Genomic DNA, 21,910 nt, shown 5'->3' with positions numbered 1-21,910 from the left:
TATGCGACCATGCATTACTTTACAGTTACTTTATGACCTACTAGTTAAGTCCTGCCTTAAGAACAGGTGGTGCAACCAAATTAAGCACCGACTTAACAAATAGTTACTAAACCCTTAGTGTGAACTTACATCCCAACTTACCTAAGACCTTACGCACAGCTGGTGCAAACCTACCCAGATCACAACTTCATAGCCTCAGACTAACCAGAAAAAAATATTACCCAGTATCTATGACCTATCAATAACACATATTGTAATAAGTATATTAACTTACCTTTACTTGAACACAAAATCCATGTGTCTCTCCTTGCGAATGGAACATCTGCATCACCCGCTTGTTGAAGTTTCGATAGCCCCTCTTTTTAGATTTTTAAATGAAATTAGCTTAGCCAAATCCGCATAGGTCACTGCAGATATCAATTTTAGCGCTTAATAGCGCATTAATTACGTGAACTCGAATGTTTTGACACAAAACTAAAATCTAGCCTAACAGATAGCGTGACTGAATTGGCAAACTCATTTTGGTAAGCATGCATGGCAATTTGTAAAGTATTGGGCGTGATTCAATTTGATTAAACTACATTGTTGAATGAAAGGGTGATAAACAATGCTTTGAATCAGAGAAAAAAATAACCGAGGGTGCCGCCAAAGAGAAAAACTGTCTGTGCTGCTCAACCGAGATGAAAGATTATGAATTTAATATACAATTCTATTTAAATATTTCATAGTGCCATTTTTCTTTTCACCCTTCTGTTAGGTAAGCACCGCTAACCTTGCATATAATGGATGGTGCGTCCCAGCCTGTAAGTAAATGTAGCTGTCAATCCCAACTGCTGACTGTGTGAACATATCCACAGTGACGTCATATAAAACAGGTCAATAACCACTTTGCCCTGTAATTTTTGTAGCATTGTAATCTAATATGGACAATGAAGATCTGAATTTACCTATGCCAAATACAACAAATGCATCATTTTTCTTGAATCTGCCTTCTGCATCCAAGAAATTCTCTGGGTCGAAGCAATGCGGGTTCTTCCACAGTTGTGGGTCAGTCAGCACAGAGGATAGCAGTGGAAAAACCATGGTTCCCTAAAAAAAGAAAAAAAGACCAAAAAAAAAAAAGATTTATTTTATCTTTAGAGACACTCAATATTGATTTTAGATAACATTTTTGTAAAGCACTAAAAATAAATGTTAGTCAAAAGTAAAAGAATGGCATTGAGAAGAGCGAATAAACAAAACTTATTTTAAACTTTGTCGCCTCTTAAAAGAAAATGTAACAACATCTATGCCCGCCTGTACCCGACTCAGCACTGCCACAGGGCTCAAACCTGCCGGTACATCAAACGAAATCATTCCCCTGGTCCCCCTCGCCCGGAGTCTGGACGCATGGCTCATGCTTTCCAACACATCGCAATGGCTGACCCGGACCATCTGACTCGGCTAAGCGATTCAATTCGCCAGGTGTCCGCACAGGTTTGCCGGCATCCACTTCACTACAGTAAAGGCAGAGAACGACACCACCTTGCACGCAGACATCACCCCCCCTTCTATGGAAGCACATGATAGAGCCTGTCCCTCCAGCCGAAATGAAGAGTGGGTTCTACATCCCCTACTTCATTGTACCGAAAAAAAAGCGGTGGGTTGCGGCCAATCTTGGACTTGTGAGTTCTGAACCGGGCCTTACACAGACTCAATTCAAGATGCTATGCTAACATTAAGATGCATTCTAAAGAGCATCTGGCATCAATATTGGTAGACCTGAAGGACGCATACTTCCACGTCTCGATTCTACCTCGACACAGACCATTCCTGCGCTTTGCATTCAAGGGTCAGGCATACCAGTACAAAGACCTCCCTTTTGGCCTGTCCTTGTCCCCTCGCGTCTTCACGAAGGTTGAAGGTTGATGCTGCCCTTGCCCCATTAAGGGAAGTGGGCATCCGCATTCTCAATTACCTCAATGACTGGCTAATCCTAGCTCAATATCGGGTTGTGCTCATGCACCTCAGCCAGCTAGGGCTTCGGGTCAACTATGAAAAGAACAAGCTCCTCCCAGTTCAGAGCATTGCTCTTCTCGGTTTGGAGTTGGACTCGTCTCGATGATGGCTTGCCTCATGAACGAGCATGCCCAGTCGGTGCTGGCCTGTCTGAAGGTGTTCAGACAGAAGACCGCGGTTCCACTGAAACTATTTCAGAGGCTCCTGGGGCATATGGCATCCTCGGCGGTGGCCACACTGCTCGGGTTGATGCTTATGAGACCACTTCAGTACTCGAGTCCCGAGATGGGCATGGTGCCACGGCACACATGACCATCACGCAAATCAGTTGCCATCTCTTCAGATGTTCCCCTAGAGCAGGTCTCCAGGCGCTGCGATTACAACTGAGGCCTCAAAGACAGGCTGGGGCACCACATGCAACGGGCACAAGGCTGCCGGCCCCTAGACGGGCCCGCGGCTACGTTAGCACATCAACTGCCTTGAGTTGCTGGCAATACTGCCAGCAACTCAAGGTTTCGGCCGTTGATCCATTGCAAACATGTGTTGTTTGAACAGCATATATCAACTGCCAAGGCTGCTTATGCTCCCCTCGCATGTCACAACTCCCCCGCCGTCTCCTCCTCCAGAGTCAGCAGCACCTCAAAATCGCTGCGACCCACTCACATCCCAAGTGACCTCAACACCATGGCGGATGCGCGGTCACGTCACCTGCAAGGAAGAGTGGAGACTCCTCATGCTCCTCGCGTCCCTGGCGAATTCCCCTGAGGAATGACCTTCTTTTTCAGGGATGGGGCACCATCTGTCTCCCGCGACCAGACCTCTGGAACCTCCATGTCTGACCCTTGGACGGGACGCGGAAGACCTCAGTGGCCTACCACCTGCCGTGGTAGACGCTATCACTCAGGCTTGGGCCCCCTCTACGAGGTGCCTGTATGACTTGAAGTGGCGTGGTGTTCTCCAAGTTGTGTTCTTCCTGCCACGAAGACCCCCAGAGAAGCTCAGTCAGCTCAGTGCTTTCCTTTCTGCAGGAGGTTGGAGGGATGGCTGTCGCCCTCCACCTTGAAGGTGTACGTAGGGGCCATAGCTGCGCACCACGACCCAGTGGACAGCAAGTCCTTAGGAAATCACAACCTGATTATCAGGTTCCTGAGAGGTGCTAGGAGGTTGAATCCCTCCAGACCTCTCCATAGTCCTGCAAGGCCTGCGTGGGGCTCCCTTCCAGCCCCTAGAATCAGTAGAGCTTAAGGCACTCTCCTTGAAGACTGCCCTCCTGACGGTGCTCACCTCCATCAAGAAGGTGGGCACCTGCAAGCGTTCTCTGTCGGCAAAACATGCCTGGACTTCGGTCCGGGCTACTCTCACATGATCCTGAGACCCCGACCAGGCTATGTGCCCAAGGTTCCCACGACCCCTTTCAGGGACTAAGTGGTGTACCTGCAAGCACTTTCCCAGGAGGAGGCAGACCCAGCCTTAGCATTGCTGTTTCCGTTGCATGCTTTGCGCATCTATTTGGATCGCACGCAGAGCTTTAGTATCTCTGAGCAGCTCTTTGTCTGTTTAGTCTCCAAACAGAGGATCGCCCAGTGGGTCATCTATGCCATAGCTGTTGCCTACCAGGCCCAGCATGTGCCACCCCCTGCAGGGCTACAAGCCCATTCCACCAGGAGCATGGCGGCCTCCTGGGCTCTGACCAGTGGCGCCTCCCTAGCTGACATTTGCAGAGGAGTGGGCTGGGCTACACCCATCACCTTTGTGAGATTCTACAATCTCCGTGTTGAGCTGGTCTCGTCCCGTGTCTTAGCAGGAACAAACAGGTAAGTACAGACCGTCCAGTCGGGTATACCACTTGCGCCTAGCACCTTTCCTCTCCCTCAAGCTGAAGATGTGTGTTGTTGATTCCCAGCAGTGTTCACAAAGGTGTTCCCTGGTTGATTTCCTCCTAGTTGTGTGCCAGGTGAGATTGCGGAGAAACTCACTGCCAGCCCAGTACTTGTGCTAACTACGCCCTGTGCTGAGACAAGTGCTACGCATGCACTGGTTCCCTATAGGCAACCCCTGGCAATGCATTTTCCGCTGAAAAACATTTCCCGGTTGGCAAACTGCGTCTTCCTTGGGCAGAGACACTTCTGCCACAGTCTCCATGCTCGTAGAGCTTCCTCCCCATTATAGGACCTACCATGGGACTTGGCAAGACCATGTGACATATTTCCACTGGACACTGGCGTCCCCATCGGTTAGCGAATTCTGGGGAGAAAAAGAAAAAAAGAGGGAAGAGAGGCATGACAAGGACAAGCCTGTCCCCATCCTTTTGAGCACTCGACTCATCCCCAAAGGGCTGTTCGACACTCACACTGTGTCAGGGGAGGTTACAGGCCTGCCCGGTGCCCATCTCACACCGCCGATCCACGTAACCCAGTTCAGCCAGATAGTAGGGGACTCCTAGTACATCGACACAACATTGAGTGAGTGACTGATAGGGAACGTCCTGGTTACTTTCATAACCTCCGTTCTCTGATGGAGGGAACAAAACAGTGTGTCAATGTAGTGATACTAGGAGAGCTCCTCAGCACAAACCTAATGAGCGGTATGCACATCCCCTCCTTTTATACCATATGTCCGGGGGAGGGGCATACAAATACCACTCGCCAATTCCCAGTGGCCTTTTATCAAAGATCAGTGGTGTTTCTGGGCTCTCAAGAGTGACCCCTAGTGTCACTATATCGACACAACGTCTCGTTCCCTCCATCAGGGAACAGAGGTTATGAAAGTAACTTGAAAGTTTTTCAGTCTCTCAAGGAGGAAGCAGGAGATGGTGGATCAAACTCAAAAGGCTTCTTTTATTTCATCCACTCCAGTGCATTTCAGCACACACAAATAATGTCTGTCTGCAAGATAAAAGGGAGAGAGAAGTCAGGAGAGTGCAATAACTGCCAACTGCAGCTTTAACTTGCATAAACGCCTGCTGACACGGCTTCATCTACTTGACTGGATCTGGTGACTTTATAGTCAGATCAGTTAGCGGGCTAGTGACGGTCGAATAATTAGGCACAAACCTACGATAATAGCCAGCCAGCCCCAGGAAATGTCTCGCCTCCTTTTCAGTCTTGGGCAGGCTGCAATCGCTGTGGCGTTATCAATTTGGGGCCACACCTGTCCATAATCCAAATGGAAGCCCAGATACCGTACTTCCACCCACCCAGTTGCACACTTCTTAGGGTTTGCTGTGAGTCCTGTAAAAAGGACACCTCGCTGGCCCAATGGTGGAATCCAGCAAAGCGGTGAAGGAGTCTATGCGTTTGTCTTTTCTGTGCGCGTGTGGCTGTAGTGTCATAACTATTTGGTTTAGTTAAGACCAAATCTGACTCTCTTAATAATTTAATCTGACTCCAGTTATATTAGACCTCAAATTTATTTTGAGATTCCAGTTATTATTGATCATCTTCTAAAGATTTGGATACTTAATTATTCTAGTTAATTCTATCCTTTTACATTGTACTTGTTCATATGGATACCTGTTATTAGAGTCTACGCACCGGCCGGGTTGTATGCGATCAATTCACAAATTGGTCAGTTTTGGGTCATTATCCAGAAGTAATTGACAATTTTCAATTCACACAAGCTGCTCCCTGCATACTTTTATCTGAATTATAGTTTTGTTTAGTCCCCCTAGATCTGCATATACTGAATTAATCTGGTCCCTAAAGTATAGGTACACTTAGTTAATGCCACATAGTTAGTCAGAAAGTATTACCAGATATTATACTGTTGTGGGGATAAGACCATACTACCTGTCACAATGAGACCTTTTAAATGATCCCAAACATGCCAAGTTACATTATTTGTTTATAACAGATATTATATTTAGTTACATACAGATCTTAGGTGAGTTTGAGGTGATTCTGAGTTGAAGGGGAATGAAGGAGGAGGAGGGAAGAATGGGATAGATGTGGAACAGCAGCAATGAGGGGTGAATTTGCAATCTTCGCTCAGTGGGGTGTGGTGCCTCAGGAAGAGATGCTAATTGTGAGATTTTATCAGAGATCATACATTTGGTCTTTGCCTCATTGGGGAGTTTTGTCCTTTGAATGCAAACACCTTGGCCACATGAGTCACGTTTTTCTCACACAAAACAGAAATTTATTTTCAGCATAAACAAAACCAAAAATACTGCTTTTCAGCAGAAACACACAAGATTTGCTTTTCAGCATAAACACTCTCTGGGAAATGGATACACAGTCTTTGGTGTGTACCTCTCTCTCTGTGGACTGGGTCGCTTTTATCTTCCCCGTCTCTCACTATGAACATAGAAACGGCAATTAGTAGCAATTCATCTCAGTTGGAACTCCTTATCATTTTCTCTATCCATATGGGTGCCGTCAACCACGCCCTCACCTCCACGGGTATCTTTTATTTCTCTCACTCAATTGCTTTTCAATGTTTTATTTCCTTAATTCGTCTCTCCAGTGCATAGATTTCCGAAACACGGGATGGCAGATGAAGACATTCATATTTATTAGGAAAGAAATACCTGACTGGATATAGTTAGGTTTGGTAAGGTTGGATAATATTTTCTTCAACCAATCAGGCATCGCTTTCCTCGTGAATATAAAGGACACATCCCCTTGTCTCTGCGCACTGACTGACAGACACAGTCTTTCTCTGTGCGTGCCAATGTGACGGTATACTGTAAAATGCCTGTCTTGGTACAAGGTGTTAATTAAAACAATTAGTTATTGCTAAAGTAAATGTACATACGTGATAGACCTGCCCGTATTAATATTAGACTTTAATATGAATCAAACAACCATAACAAGAAATTGAAATATTTTTTTCTCTTGGCTGGATAACTTCAGTTGATTTAAAAATATTAATGTATTATAATCATGCAGTGAAAACCTGTGATTGATTAAGTTTTATGGTAAATAAAATAAAAAATAATTCTGAATGTAAACTTCTAAATATTGATATTGCTGTTAGAAATTGTAAGCACTGTTTTCTATTTCTGAACGTATACTTGAATGCATTTTGATACTGCTTTAAGAAATTTTAGATTTCTAAATGCGTTTCTTTGTTCTTATATTATTACTGTTGTAACCTTGTCCTTAATAATTATTTAGAACTTAAAACAACGTTTACATAATTAACTAATTAGTTTCAGTAACGAGAATTGTCAAATTTGACCTGTACACATATACAGACTACTGAAACTTCAGTATCGTGATATGACTGCTTAAAATACATGGTAGATCTTACTACAATGGCATTATGAAAAAGTAGATCTCATGCCATAGAAGTGTGAGCACCCCGATTTAAAATGTTGGTGTTTGTAGCCATTTGTTGGGGCAGTGTAAAATAGCCTTAACAGAAAAACAATACCTCAGGAATGACATAGCCATTGAATTTGGTGTCGCACATCATCTTGTGTGGTACAGCAATGGGAGTGATGTCCATGCTGCGCTGAACCTCATGAATTACAGCATCTGTGTATGGCATGTTCTGTCTGTCCTCTATGGAGGGCCAACGTTCCTGTCCTACAACCTCATCAAGTTCACAATGAATGCGCTCTGTACAAAACATCAAGTAAAAACCCACTAGATTCTACCTGCTGCTTGTCCATGGTTGGACACAAAAGACACTTTGTTTTCTCTCACCTTGGATATCTGGGTGCTTCATCATCAGAAGCAGAGCATGTCTGAGTGTGGATGAGGTGGTTTCTGTGCCGGCACTGAACATGTTCCATATCAGTGATATCAAATTTTCTAAATTAAATTCTGTGTCAGGCTTGTCTTTCTCCTGCAAAACAACATTATATGGTTTCACCACCAGAGGGTGTAAGAAATGTATACATCAAGGTTACATCTCAATTGGTTTTCCAAGTGGCCATGTAACACAGCATCAAAAATGTGTCATACAAAACGTCTTTACAACTAAACAATTACAATACACAGACTGAATAGGAAAATTGACAAAAAAATGGATAAAATCATTTTTATGCATAAAATAAATAAAGGCATAAACACAGAAGTGTGATTTACCAGCTAGCACATGGAACAAATGCTGGGTCAATTATTGTGTCAGTATTAGCCATATAACAAAGTGAAAGGGTTTAATTGGATGTATAAGCCTTGGATGTCAAAAACCAAAAAATGTGGGAAGTCTTTTCTTCTCCCCTTAAAAATTTCATAAGCCAATTTATTTAGCTATCCTAACTACACGTTCATATGGTTAGTTGCAATGTATTATTTGCATTTTAGTTTTTTGTGTTTTTTGTGTTTTTTTATTTTTATGTTATTTAAGCAGTCCACCATCCTGTTTGAACAGAACTGCGACCCATTTTTCAGTATAAGATTAGACATTACTTTGATTAGATTATTTACATAGTTATTTAAATTATTTACCTCCTCCATCTTCAATACAAAGGCCTCAATAAAGTCCTGTGGGCATGAGGGATCCACATTATTCATTCTTGCATTTCCCTGACGTTTACAGTATTCTCTGGCCTCTTCGAGGTCTTTAAACAATTTATGGTGTTTACCAGGGAAGAGACTGACTAGCCTAGGGAACAAATTGTAGATCTGTAAAGATAAGAAAGAACAGTTAAAGAAGAAACATCAAGATTTTCAGCAGATCGAGGCTCAGAATACAATTAAATTACATAATAATCTATATACAGTATGTATGTTTATATATTCTGTGTGTGTGTGTATATACACACATATATATATATATACACACATACAGTATGTATATAAAAAAAAAACACACTGTGTTTTTGGAGGAGGGTGGAGGAGGGTGTGGCCGGGCCGTAATGATGGATGCCCGGTGCTGAATCATCCCAATCAGCTGAGAGATAGCTAAAGAGGAGCCGGGATGCCAGTTCAAGAGAGGAAGATGGACATAGCAGTCTTGTGTGTTTTTGTTTATTAAAAGTTTACTTTGACTGCGCAACCAAACACACACATGCCTAATATTGTGTAGGTCCCCTTCATGCCGCCAAAACAGCACCAACCAGCATCTCAGAATAGCATTCTGAGATGCTGGTTGGTGCAAAAAGGGATGCAAAAAGGGGATCACATTTTTCCCCTTTTTGATTCTGAGGTGATATTCTTTTCATCACAATTGTACAGAGTGGTTATCTGAGTTATTGTAGACTATGTCAGTTCGAACCAGTCTGCCATTCTCTGTTGACCTCTCTCATCAACAAGGAATTTCCACCCACAGAACTGCCACTCACTGGATATTTTTGGCACCATTCGGAGTAAATTCTAGAAATCCCAGGAGATCAGCAGTTAAAGAAATACTCAAACAAGCTCACCTGGCCCAACAATCATGCCACGGAGATCACATTTTTCCCCTTTTTGATGGCTGATATTAACTTTAACTGAAGCTCCTGATCTATAATATCTGCATGATTTTATGCACCTCACTGCTGCCACACAATTGGCCGAATAGATCATTGCATGGATGATTTTTGGTTCCAGAAGGGCTGGTTTGTGCATTTCTGTAACTGCTGATGTTCTGGGATTTTCACACACAACAGTCTCTAGAATTTACACCGAATGGTGTTAAAACAAAAAAATATACAGTGAGCGGCAGTTCTGTTGACGGATCTGAGAGAGGTCAACGGAGGTTGTCCAGACTGGTTCAAACTAGGGGTGTAACGGTTAAATTTTCTCATGGACCGGTTTGTATCACTGTTTTAGGGTAGCGGTTTCGGTACGTTCAGTATTTGCAATGTACAGAAAAAAAATATTACTGCCATATTTGGTAACAAACACTTCAACAGGTTTGCCCTGAATAAAAATCATTGCTTTACAGTAACCATAGTTTAACTATGGTATTTATAGTAAAAACATAGTAACCAACATGGTTACTGTCATGTTTACAATATAAAGTATAATCATGGTTACTATATGGAAACTACAGTATTACTGTTGAAAACCATGATTACTGCAAAGAAAATCATGGTGACAGCAGTCACGGTTACCACAATATTACTATAGTAAAACCATGGTTAATTTTCACATGATTAATATATATAATAAAAATAAGCTCATGGGCATATTATACATCAACTACCTATATATTATGTATACTATATTAAAATTACAACTCTTTACGTAACATTACCTGTCCAAGAGGGCTGTTCAGGACAAAGAAGTAAGAATTTACTGTCTGAAGGAGAAACTGAAACTGTGGATCATCATATTCAAACCTATGGCCAAAAACAATGCTGCAGATCACATTTGCCACCGCATTAGACAGCATGTATGCTGGGCTGAATGTTGAGCCTTTGAGAGAAAAATAGTACAAAGGTCATGTTCCCATTCCAGACAGTGTCCTAAAATCTAGAGTTTAGAGCTCTGTAATAAATAAATCGCCATGCTCTGTAACATGAGAGAAGTGCAGAAAAGTGTCTTAACTGGATTTTATTTAATATCCCTTTACAAATTGACAGCATGTGTAATTTATTTTGTATTTAATAAGACACAGTATTGCTATTTATTATCCTTTTGGAGCATTCTGTGTTTGATGTTTCTGAATTGCAGTTGATGTCAACTGATATTCCTGAATATAAAGTAAGGCATTCAACAGATATTAAATAATTTTACCATCACAATTTGTAAAAATTTTCACAAGATTCTGAGCCTCCTCCCTGACTTTTTCCTCAATGCTCCTGCGGCCCATTCCAAAGTGCTTCAGTGTCATAAGAGAGAACCTGCGCATCTCCCTCCATCAGTGTCCGCTAGTGGACAGCACACCTGTGAACAGAGACAATGTTAAGAGTATTCCTTGTGTTCTATCAATTTTTTTTTTAAATAAAATACTTTTTATAGTATTATCATATTGTATGGTTTGTGTGTGAATAACATCTGCAATTTATAAGAAAGATGACCCTCTTCACCCCTCTATACTCAAATTATTTTAGATTATTTTCAAGATCCATATGTATGGATTTTAAATGAATAAAACAATATAACAAAATTAAACTAATAAAACTTAAACACACACACATACATATATATATATATATATTTTTTTTTCATAGATTACTCAATTCAATTTTATATAATTTTGTTATGAATTTGACATACGCAAACCTTACAATTATAATTGTTTGAGTGTAATTTCCCAAAAATGCAACTTATGTGCTGAGTGAAACTTAAAATCAGCATGAAGTGAACTTACCATATCCAAGAGTGGACCTCATAATCAGGGGATAAGAGGCCCTGCCACTGAATTCTTCACCGAGACCAATCATCCTTTAGCGCTTGATATCCAGAAATAATCACCACAGGAGTGTTTGCCAACCAGAAGGTAACAACAGAGCCATACTTCTTACTGAGCTAAGGATAGAAGAGTTATCATGGGTTTATAAGGGACATTTTGATACCATTGAGGTATGTAAACTGTGTAGCCCTGTTCCAATACCCACACTTGCTGTCTTGGTCATTTGAGTGCACGTGCATGCGACAGGAATTAAGTGTTCAAGACTGTCCCAAGTCTAAAACATGCCAGTGCTCAATGCACTTAACCCACACAAAATACCGCTTCAGAGCCGTCTTTCAGGCTAAGTGTATCCCAAGGTTCATCACGATCAGAAGCTCAAACCTCGCCTATTCGAGCGATCTGTTTATTTTCGCCATGATGACATCAAGCAGGACCGCCGTCAGGGGGGGTCAAAGGGTACAGATGACCCCGGCCCAAGACCCAAGGGGGCCCATGCAAAGGGATCAAATACAACAATTTACTTACTGAATTATATCACCGAAATAGAGTGTATATGTATTTACATTATAAAATCCATGAATTGTAATCATAAAAACACATTTCACCTTGTCATCTGATTCTGATCCCCATCCCCCCGCTGTTATTATGTAAATGTTGCGGTCGAAACACCTGTCCAATCAGATGAGCGGAACACACACACGATGTGCATTATGAAGCTAATGTAAAGCGGGGACTGACTCGTCAAAATGCCTCACCATCTACATAATTCAACAAATAAACATCGCAATGTTTCTGCCATGTATGCGGTAGGGATGTAACCGTTTCAAGGTTTCACTATACCTCGGTTTTAAAATGGATTGTTATTATACCGTTGAAATCTTCTCATTGACATTATTGCATGAAGATAAAGACAGATTTTTTCAGAACATTTCTAAAATCCTAATCAGTTTAATTAAGACATTTACACATCATCATATAAACTTGGCTAGATAAAATACATCTTTAAATTGCGCCTTTGTAATGAATAGTCAAGCTAAAGTTATGTTTATGCTTTGTCACATTCACAAATGCAGCAAACGGATTTAAAACCTCATTCAACTTTACGATGTTCCAACTGTTTTCGGCACAACAGCAGGCCAATGTGATTGATAATACTAATAATATGTTTTATTTGTAAAACATTGTACTAAATAGGGTTTACAAAATGCATGGCTTTTGGTGTTCAGGAAATTTACATTTGACACTATGCATGCAAGAAATTGACAGTGAAACTGTGGCAGAAATTGTCAGTATTGGACAAAATATTATTTTGAATTCCTCAAAATAATATTCCAAGTTCAAATCCAGCTCAGTGCCTGTCTGTTATTTCTCATTACAACCCGCTACCTCCTTCACGTTCCCTAAATCTTCTGGTAAACCTATCTGGTCCAAAAGCAATTAATTATTGCCGATACCTTAGACACCTGCTACATAAACATTACTGTTGCTACTCTGGAAACAACATTCTTTAAAAATTATATATTTTTAGATATCATTTAGTAAAAACCACATTCTATTAGATTTTTGGTATCCAGGTTGACAATGAGCACGTACAAGCACTCCGCACAATTAATCCCTTTATTTTGCTTGTTCTTGCCTAATACTGCTGGTAATTTTGGTCATTTATCAGCCAGTGTGGCATACAATAAATTAAATGTTATTTTAAAATAAAATGTAAACTACTACCACAGTTTCTTTCTCATCTTTATGTATTTAAAATATATGTTTAAATGCTTTTTATTTGTTGGATGAAACCACATACTGAGAAGTTGTGTAAAGCAGTCTTTGGTCAAAAGCATATCATTTATATGGTTTCAATTAGTAACTATTAATGGATCACACAGGTTTATTGAATTAAGTTTATTTCAATTAAGTTTTATGCAGTGTATTGAGAAACAAAGTAGAAAGGAATTGCTTATATTTCATATTTTACAGTGGTTATGGACGACGCAATTTTTCAGTTCAAAATCCCTTTTAAACGCTGAACCTAAATTCCAATATCATCATATTGTCTCTTAGTCTCATACTTACGTTAATATAACTACATTTTGGCAAACTGACTTTTCTGTGTCGCATTCTATGTTTCGCCACAGTTTCCTGGTGGATTAAACAACAAGGCGGCACAAAACTGTATTTTATTCACTTTCACAAAAATCAGTACAATTGCTGATTATGATTTTATAAACACTATTTTTGCATTTTAGTAGTAAATGTTCTTAAATATTTCTGATTTGTTAGTGATAAGAATTCCAATTAGAGAGCTCTACAAATTGTAAACCCTATACTCAAAATAACTAATTGTTTAGCGAAATCTAAAAATTGTTGTCTAATAAATGTCTTATCAAATGATCCTCTGGGGGGCACACTCCAAAGGTATTACTATATTTAAGATTTACACATTTCAATTTCCATGAAATGTAATTGAGCAATCTTAAACGAAATTAAACGAATTAAAACTCCTTTTTTATAAAACAATTCAATTTGATGGAATTTTGTTATGAATTTTGTTTGTTTGAGAGAATTCTTTTCCATCCATGTCACAAGGCAAGAATGATAATGAAGTGGCTCGGAGATCATTACATTGAAATTTTGGATCCGTGACCAGGCAACTCCCCGGATCTTAATCCTATAGAGAACCTGTGGGTCTCTATAACCTGTGGTCCAACTCCGAGCACTAATAAGGAAAGAATGGATCGCCATCAGTCAGGATTTGGCCCAGTAGCTGATATCCAGCATGCCAGAGCGAATTTGAGAGGCTATGAAGAACAAGGGTCAACAATGTAAATATGGACTCTTTGCGTATATTGAATGATTTTGCCAATAAAAGCCTTTAAAACTTATGAAACGCGTATCGTTGTTTTCCAGTATACCATAGAAACATGTGAAAAAATAATCTACAAATACTGAAGCAGCAAATTTTGCAAAACACAAAATGTATGTCATTGCCAGTACTTTTGGCCACGGCTGTAGATGAAATCCACTACATCATCGCACTACAGTCAGCACGCAGCGAGGACCTCTTGGGAGAGGTGGAGCCAACATGGTGTCGTGGAGGGTGGTTGTGTAAATTTGTAGTTCTAGCAGTTCTTGAATTTGATTAATCAGTTAACTGTTGATTTTACTTTTTTTTAGATGTGTTATTTCGAAAGTTATGGAAGTCGAGGTTGGTGCCGAATTTGAGCTAGTATCTGATGCTTGCTTGAGCAACAGGTATGCTGCGCTCGCTGACCCTCCTGGGTCGTCTAGTGTGAGTTATGATGACAAACGCCCTTTCAATAAACTCCAACAAAAATTCCTCCTTAGAAGACTTAAAAGAAGGCCGAAACAAACTAGAACCTTTCAGACATTTTGAAATGTATTCAGGCGCTATCCTTAAAGCAATATGCTACTTTCCAAATGCACATCTCCATCGAGAATTTGGCTGAAGCTACAACGAAAGCTGTCGACAACCTGCTCGTGGTGGTGCAGAGGCTTGTCTCAGACAATCGAGCATTAATAGAATAAGAAAATGGAAAGTGAAATCACAGAGCTTTGATATTCTGAAAAGGATATCAGATCTCAGATTGAGCAACAGCTTGTGCGCTACAGTCGGAGTTGGTGTCTAAACGTGCATTGTGTTCCTGACACCAAGACTGAGTATTTGCGTTCGATTGCTCTAAACATATTGAAGCACCTGTCATCAGTTGTAAACTCAGCATTTGGAGATGCACACGGATTAAGAAGTGTGATTAGAAAGAATGTCTGATCAGAAAATGTCTCCTAATGTCTCTCGAATTTCTGATTAGAAGGCACACATAGTATGTGTGGTTCTCTTTCATCATCTCGTGTTCGAGATCCACCTATGGGAAGGGCATCCGTACCTGACCTCTGCAGTGGCTAGACAGACAGAAGCACGTGACCTATGCTCTTTTAGGACCCACCCCCTTACCTGAGAGCATATAAGGACCTGCACGCACTGCTGTTCCTCAGTTGACATTCACTTCTTGCGACCTCCGCCAGACGTGACTGTCTTTCTCACCTCAATAACAAAGGACCAGCCCTACAAAGTGCCACTGACCAAGAAAGGGACGTGTACGACAGGAACGTGTACGACCCCCTCCCGGCCCAAGAAAACAACTTCTTCCTGCATATGCTAAGCATATGAGGTATTGTCGGGGAGACCCGCTCGACCTTAAGCACGGTCTCCCCCACTGTTCTCCCCAACAAAATGGACTGTTTTACTGGTTCATACACCAGGCCTCATACAAAGCCTCGGCCTTGGCTGTCAACGTCCCCTTGGCCCTCAACGTCTTCTCCCCTTCTCTCTGCATACCAGGCTGAAATCCTGGTTGCCATGGGGCAGCAACTAGAGAAAGAGACCCCCACACACTCTCTGTGGAAGGATATTGTCACAGTCAATGATCTTGTCCTCCGTAATGCCTGTCAGGCCGTCCAAGCCTGTGGGCGTTTCATAGCTCTCTCAGTGGCCGGAGAACGGGCTTTTTGGCTTAATCTGTCGGGCCTCCCTGACAGTGAGAAGTGGTGCATTGCGGATGCCCCTGTAGAGCCTGGTCAGGCTCTCTTTGGCCCTGCCGTCGCCTTAATGCAACAGCGGTGCAACAATAAGAAAAAGGAGGATGAAGCTCTTAAATTATGCCTTCCTAGGAAAGAGGCACCATGGCAGTCACCCCCCCCCACGACCACCCAACTCTCCTGCCTCGGGGCGTCCTTTCCAGCACCCTTGTAAGGCAAAGCCATGCAATAAACCACCTCCTCAGTAGAGTAACCCACCCTCCACTAAGCCCTGGGGTAGAATGTCTTTCGCCACAGCTGTGGCCAAGAAACCCCCCAACTCTACCCTCTCTGACTCTAAACGTAAACGGCCAGACTGATGCACGGCCTCAGGGGGCTTCGAGTCCACATTCTCAGGCCACCAGCCCCGGACACCTATCCTGCCCTCCTAGTTCACCCGTTAAAAAAAACTCATTGGGGTTTTTATTTTTGTTTCTTGTTTGTTAATGTACTGAGTGTATTGACGTCAGTTTAATAAGCTACGTCATGTTCAGGAAACTAACTCACATTGGTGTATCTAAATTACATTTTTATTTATTTTCAGTTTTTTCACGGTGTCCATATGGTGTTTATAATGTTGACTGTGCTGACCCTTCAAAAGAAGACGTTAAAAATTAAGGCATCAGTTGATGTGTTTTTTCTGATCAGAAGAAAATATTCGGGAGCTGTTATAGCCTTCATCAGCCAACTAACAAAGGTCAATGCATATATGTAAACTTCTGCAGTTAATCCAGGATGGACTTCAAAGACATTAGTCATTAATCTTACATTAATCTTACAACCTTAACACTTACTTAATTTACACATTTTAAACCATGACTTGCACTGCACACAAATAGCTAATATTGGCATTATATTCATGATGTTTAGCCATAGGAACTGGCCCCCACAGTGAGCCTGGTTCCAATGCTATTTGTCTCCATCAACAAACATCTTATGGAGTTTTGTGTTCCTTGCCGCAGTCGCCTGTAATTAATTATTTAATTATTTAATAATACACAATTTACAATTATATATAATCAAATTACACAATGATGATTCTAAGACTTTATAGACATTATAGTTTAATTGTCTGTTAAAGCATGATTTTCTGTAAAGCTGCTTTGAAACTATGTGTGTTTTGAATAGCGCTATACAAATAAAAATGACTTGATCCGTTGCCCTGCATTTAGTGTTTAATGGTTGTTAATGCATTATTTTGAGTTTTCTTCTTTTAGATTAGCCTCTCTTAATGGTAGCGGTTTAAGAGATCCTATGAAAAGAAAAGCCTTATTTTTGTATTGTACTGTAATGCAGATTTATTCATGTTTAAGTCATGCATGGGAATCAGTAACCAAAACAGTGGTTGTAGAGGCTTTACTTGGTCCAACAAATCTGGATCTCTTGATAGAATTAATATTTTTCTTATTTCTCATGCAATTTTGATTTGATCTAATTGACTATTCCAAAAATAATGATTCAGATGCTATAATATTGTTTTTGGATATTTATAAAGCTTTCGACTCTTTAGAACACCAGTTTTTAAAATATCTTAGCACATTTGTTTCGGGCATACTTTTATGAACATGGTCAGAATGGTTTATAAGGATATTAACAGTTCAGTTTTGGTTAGTTTACTGTGGAGCGGTGGGGGGCGGGGCCGGGCTGGAATGTCGCACGCCCAGTCCCCAATCGGCCTGATGGAGCGCGCTAGGGATAAAGGTGGCCGGTGACAACAGTTTGAGAGAGAGAGAATTACGGGCATATCCGTCATGTGTGTTTGATGCTTTTTGTTTTGAGTTTAATTAAACATTATTTATATTGACAAGCCGGTTCTCGCCTCCTCCTTGCCCATCTGAATCCCCTAACATTGGTGCCGAAAACCCAGGAAGAGGATGGATGCCCGTCGCAGAGTCCTCGACGCTGTCGTCCACCCAGGGAGAGCCGCTGCCATCTGCCGGGAGTAGCCCGACCGCCCAGACGTGAGGAACGGCCGTCGTCCGCAGGGTGAGTGGGAACTGGATTCCCTGACCGCCTGGAGCTGCTGTCAGGGGCGGAGGTGTGCCCTGCCGTCCCCCAGAAACGCGGAGGGGTCGATGGAAGACCGCCGTCTGCGAGGGGAGAGGGAAGTAACTCCCCGATCGCCTGGAGCGGTAGGGTAATTAAACATTATTTATATTGACAAGCCGGTTATTGCCTCCTCCTTGCCCATCTGAATCCCCTTACATTTACAAACTATGAAATGTTTTAATTGTGACTGAGGTGTGCATCAAGGTAGCCCCATTTTCCCCTTTTTTTTATTTATTTTTTTGCCGTAGAACTACTATCGATTAGCATTTTACACACCCAGTTTAAAAGGTATTTCTACACTCACCTAAAGGATTATTAGGAACACCTGTTCAATTTCTCATTAATGCAATTATCTAATCAACCAATCACATGGCAGTTGCTTCAATGCATTTAGGGGTGTGGTCCTGGTCAAGACAATCTCCTGAACTCCAAACTGGATGTCAGAATGGGAAAGAAAGGTGATTTAAGCAATTTTGAGCGTGGCATGGTTGTTGGTGCCAGACGGGCCGGTCTGAGTATTTCACAATCTGCTCAGTTACTGGGATTTTCACACACAACCATTTCTAGGGTTTACAAAGAATGGTGTGAAAAGGGAAAAACATCCAGTATGTGGCAGTCCTGTGGGCGAAAATGCCTTGTTGATGCTAGAGGTCAGAGGAGAATGGGCTGACTGATTCAAGCTGATAGAAGAGCAACTTTGCCTGAAATAACCACTCGTTACAACCGAGGTATGCAGCAAAGCATTTGTGAAGCCACAACACGCACAACTTTGGGCTACAACAGCAGAAACCCCACCGGGTACCATTCATCTCAACTACAAATAGGAAAAAGAGGCTACAATTTGCAAGAGCTCACCAAAATTGGACAGTTGAAGACTGGAAAAATGTTGCATGGTCTGATGAGTCTCGATTTCTGTTGAGACATTCAGATGGTAGAGTCAGAATTTGGCGTAAACAGAATGAGAACATGGATCCATCATGCCTTGTTACCACTGAACATGCTGGTGGTGGTGGTGGTGTAATGTGTGGGGGATGTTTTCTTGGCACACTTTAGGCCCCTTAGTGCCAATTGGGCATCGTTTAAATGCCACGGCCTACCTGAGCATTGTTTCTGACCATGTCCATCCCTCAATGGCCACCATGTACCCATCCTCTGATGGCTACTTCCAGCAGGATAATGCACCATGTCACAAAGCTCAAATCATTTCAAATTGGTTTCTTGAACATGACAATGAGTTCACTGTACTAAAATGGCCCCCACAGTCACCAGATCTCAACCCAATAGAGCATCTTTGGGATGTGGTGGAACGGGAGCTTCGTGCCCTGGATGTGCATCCCACAAATCTCCATCAACTGCAAGATGCTATCCTATCAATATGGGCCAACATTTCTAAAGAATGCTTTCAGCACCTTGTTGAATCAATGCCACGTAGAATTATGGCAGTTCTGAAGGCGAAAGGGGGTCAAACACAGTATTAGTATGGTGTTCCTAATAATCCTTTAGGTGAGTGTATATTTGGTAAAGAAATTAAAATATCTCAACTAGCCAATGATATATAGCCGATGAATATTTTCAACTATTAAAATGGTTCTAGTTTTCATTATGTTAGGTGGAAAGCAGGCTACAATGAGACCTATAGAGATTGCTAATGTGACGTCATCGTGACGTATTACCTGTGGTGAACGCAAAGCATTTTGGGAATCCGCGGCACAAACGGAAGGTTTTTGGAAGAGTTCTTCTGTCTAAAACCGAAGGTTTGTCTCATTGTGTATATCCCTCATTGTCTGTATTTGATAGTGACAAAGTTTGTGTTGATATAAACAAAATGTTATTGAATTTCATATGGAAAAACAAATCGCATAAAGTTAGAAAATCTGTGTTGTCTAATTGGCGATCTGATGGTGGGCTCGAAGTTTGGATTTCTTCAAATTAATCAGCTCTTTTAAAATTATTTGGATGAAAAAGTGCCTATATAACTGACACAATTTGGAATTTTATTGCCATATTCAATAGATTGGGCTTAGACTTTCTTTTAAAATGCAGTTTCATGCCCTCTAAATTTCACAAACAACCTTTGCTTGCTTGAAAAGTATGTATGCACAACTTTTCTCCCCACAAAGAGATACTGTGGAATACTTTGAACATTTGAATTCAAAACAAATCCTTTTTTCATGGACTAGTGGTTTGATAGAGGTATTGTTTTTATTTTGGATCTATTTAAAGATGATGACAGTATACTTGAGTATGAAGAATTTATGACTTTGTATAATTTTCCTGTGCTGGTGTTGTGAGAAATCGAGTCCCCCCTGAAAATCAGGTTACCCTATGATGTCACAGTAGATCCATTGGCTGAGGGACCTATTAATGGGTACTATTTTCACTCCCTGAGAACAAATCCTTTAAAATTGTTTTATGATGCAAGTAGATATAATTTTGTAAATACGACAATTAATGACTTTTAAACCATAAATTACAAATATTATATAACTGAAGTTATAGATTGTGAAATTAAAGATGTTTTTCAGTTAGTCTAGGCTTCAATGACATGCATATTAGGTCTTTGCTCAGGCATTAGAAACGGATACCCCATGGGAACTCGATTTACCGGGCGGACTCAATTTATTGTGACACCGGCAAGGACCTTAATTCTGTTGTTAAATCTTTGTCACCAAGTTATGTGCACTTATTTTAAACACAAATTTGCTTTAATGAGGGAAAAATTATGCCCCAACTTTTATTGGATGGAGTTTCCGTTCTTGACAAAAAAAAAAATCATAATATACAAGTAAAGCAATTGATGCATAAAATGGTTTATACATCTCCAAGATGTAAATTTTGCTGGAACATTTTTTTTTTTTTTTAATGTTCATTGGAAAAGAGTGTGGTTACTCCTTGAAAAATACAGCATCTCTAACAAAATAAGAGAAGTACATTTTAAGACACAGCTTAATGTATCATATAATCCCATCCAACAAATTCCCAAATTGATACTATTGCAGACATTTCCAATGTATATGTATTATGTAAGGTAGAGGAAGAAAGTTTGCATTTTATGAGCGCAACCTGTACACACTCTTTGGGAGAATTTAAGTTTGTATTTTTCTCCTTTTATAAAATGTGATTTAAACTTTTAATTGAAAGACATATTTCTATATTTTTCTGTCAGTAACCATGCTGTTGAACTTAATTTATTTGATTTGCATTGCAAATTCTTTACTCAACACTTAGTTTTGATATCTTTCTATCTGAAATTTGCCACATTGTAAAATCTCACTCATACATAACAAGAATAACACATTTGTGATCTTATCTACTGATTGGGGTTTATTTTGTTTGTATACTTTCCTCTTCTCTTCTCACTCAATTTGTATTACCAATGCAGTGCTGTTTCTTTTGTGTAATATGCAAATTAATAATAATAAACTCTTAGGACAGAGTAGGCTATTGTGTTTGTTGGGGTTGACAAATTAAGCTTTAAATAAAGAAGTTTAAGAATTAAAACAAAGTGCAATTTAAGGATCAAAAATTATTATTTTTTTAAATAAAATCCTTCATCGTGAGAAATCGCAAATCCTTCCCTGGCTGCCTGACAACAATTATACAAGCACAAACAGAAACCTCGAAGCAGTGAATACTAACTTCTAGGTAATACTTGTAGGGTTCCTTCATATCAAATTGAAGGATATTCCCCAGCAGTGGTCTAGGAGAGGGTCCTGGAGGCAGACGTCCAAACCTTCTCTGCCTTCCTCGACTCTTCCACAGCAATAACAGCACCAAGACAGCCATTACAACTGATAGTATATTTGTCTTTAATGCCAATAATATATCCATCCTACAAACGTCCCAAGACTGTCGTGATGACAATAGGATTATGTAAGGCTACACTAAGGTAGGTCTGCTGCTTTTAACAGGTGCTTACACTTGTAACAGCTTTTATAGCATATTTAAGCCAAGCCCACTAAGACCGCTGAAGTTTTTTTTAGGTGTGTTTGATTTGAAGTGCAGCTTGCCAATCGTTAAAAAGAGAGCCGTCAAGAAAAGT

The 21,910-nt window shown here is 40.7% G+C and overlaps 1 pseudogene; it reads right to left on the bottom strand.

The window, feature by feature from the left end:
- Nucleotides 1-515: 515 nt before the first annotated feature.
- On the bottom strand, nucleotides 516-21,699 carry LOC127629851 (cytochrome P450 2M1-like; annotated as a pseudogene).
- Nucleotides 21,700-21,910: the final 211 nt, after the last annotated feature.

This window comes from Xyrauchen texanus, chromosome 36, assembly GCF_025860055.1.
Source record: "Xyrauchen texanus isolate HMW12.3.18 chromosome 36, RBS_HiC_50CHRs, whole genome shotgun sequence".
NCBI classification, from domain to species: Eukaryota; Metazoa; Chordata; class Actinopteri; order Cypriniformes; family Catostomidae; genus Xyrauchen; species Xyrauchen texanus.
This window is presented reverse-complemented; position numbering and strand designations above follow the sequence as displayed.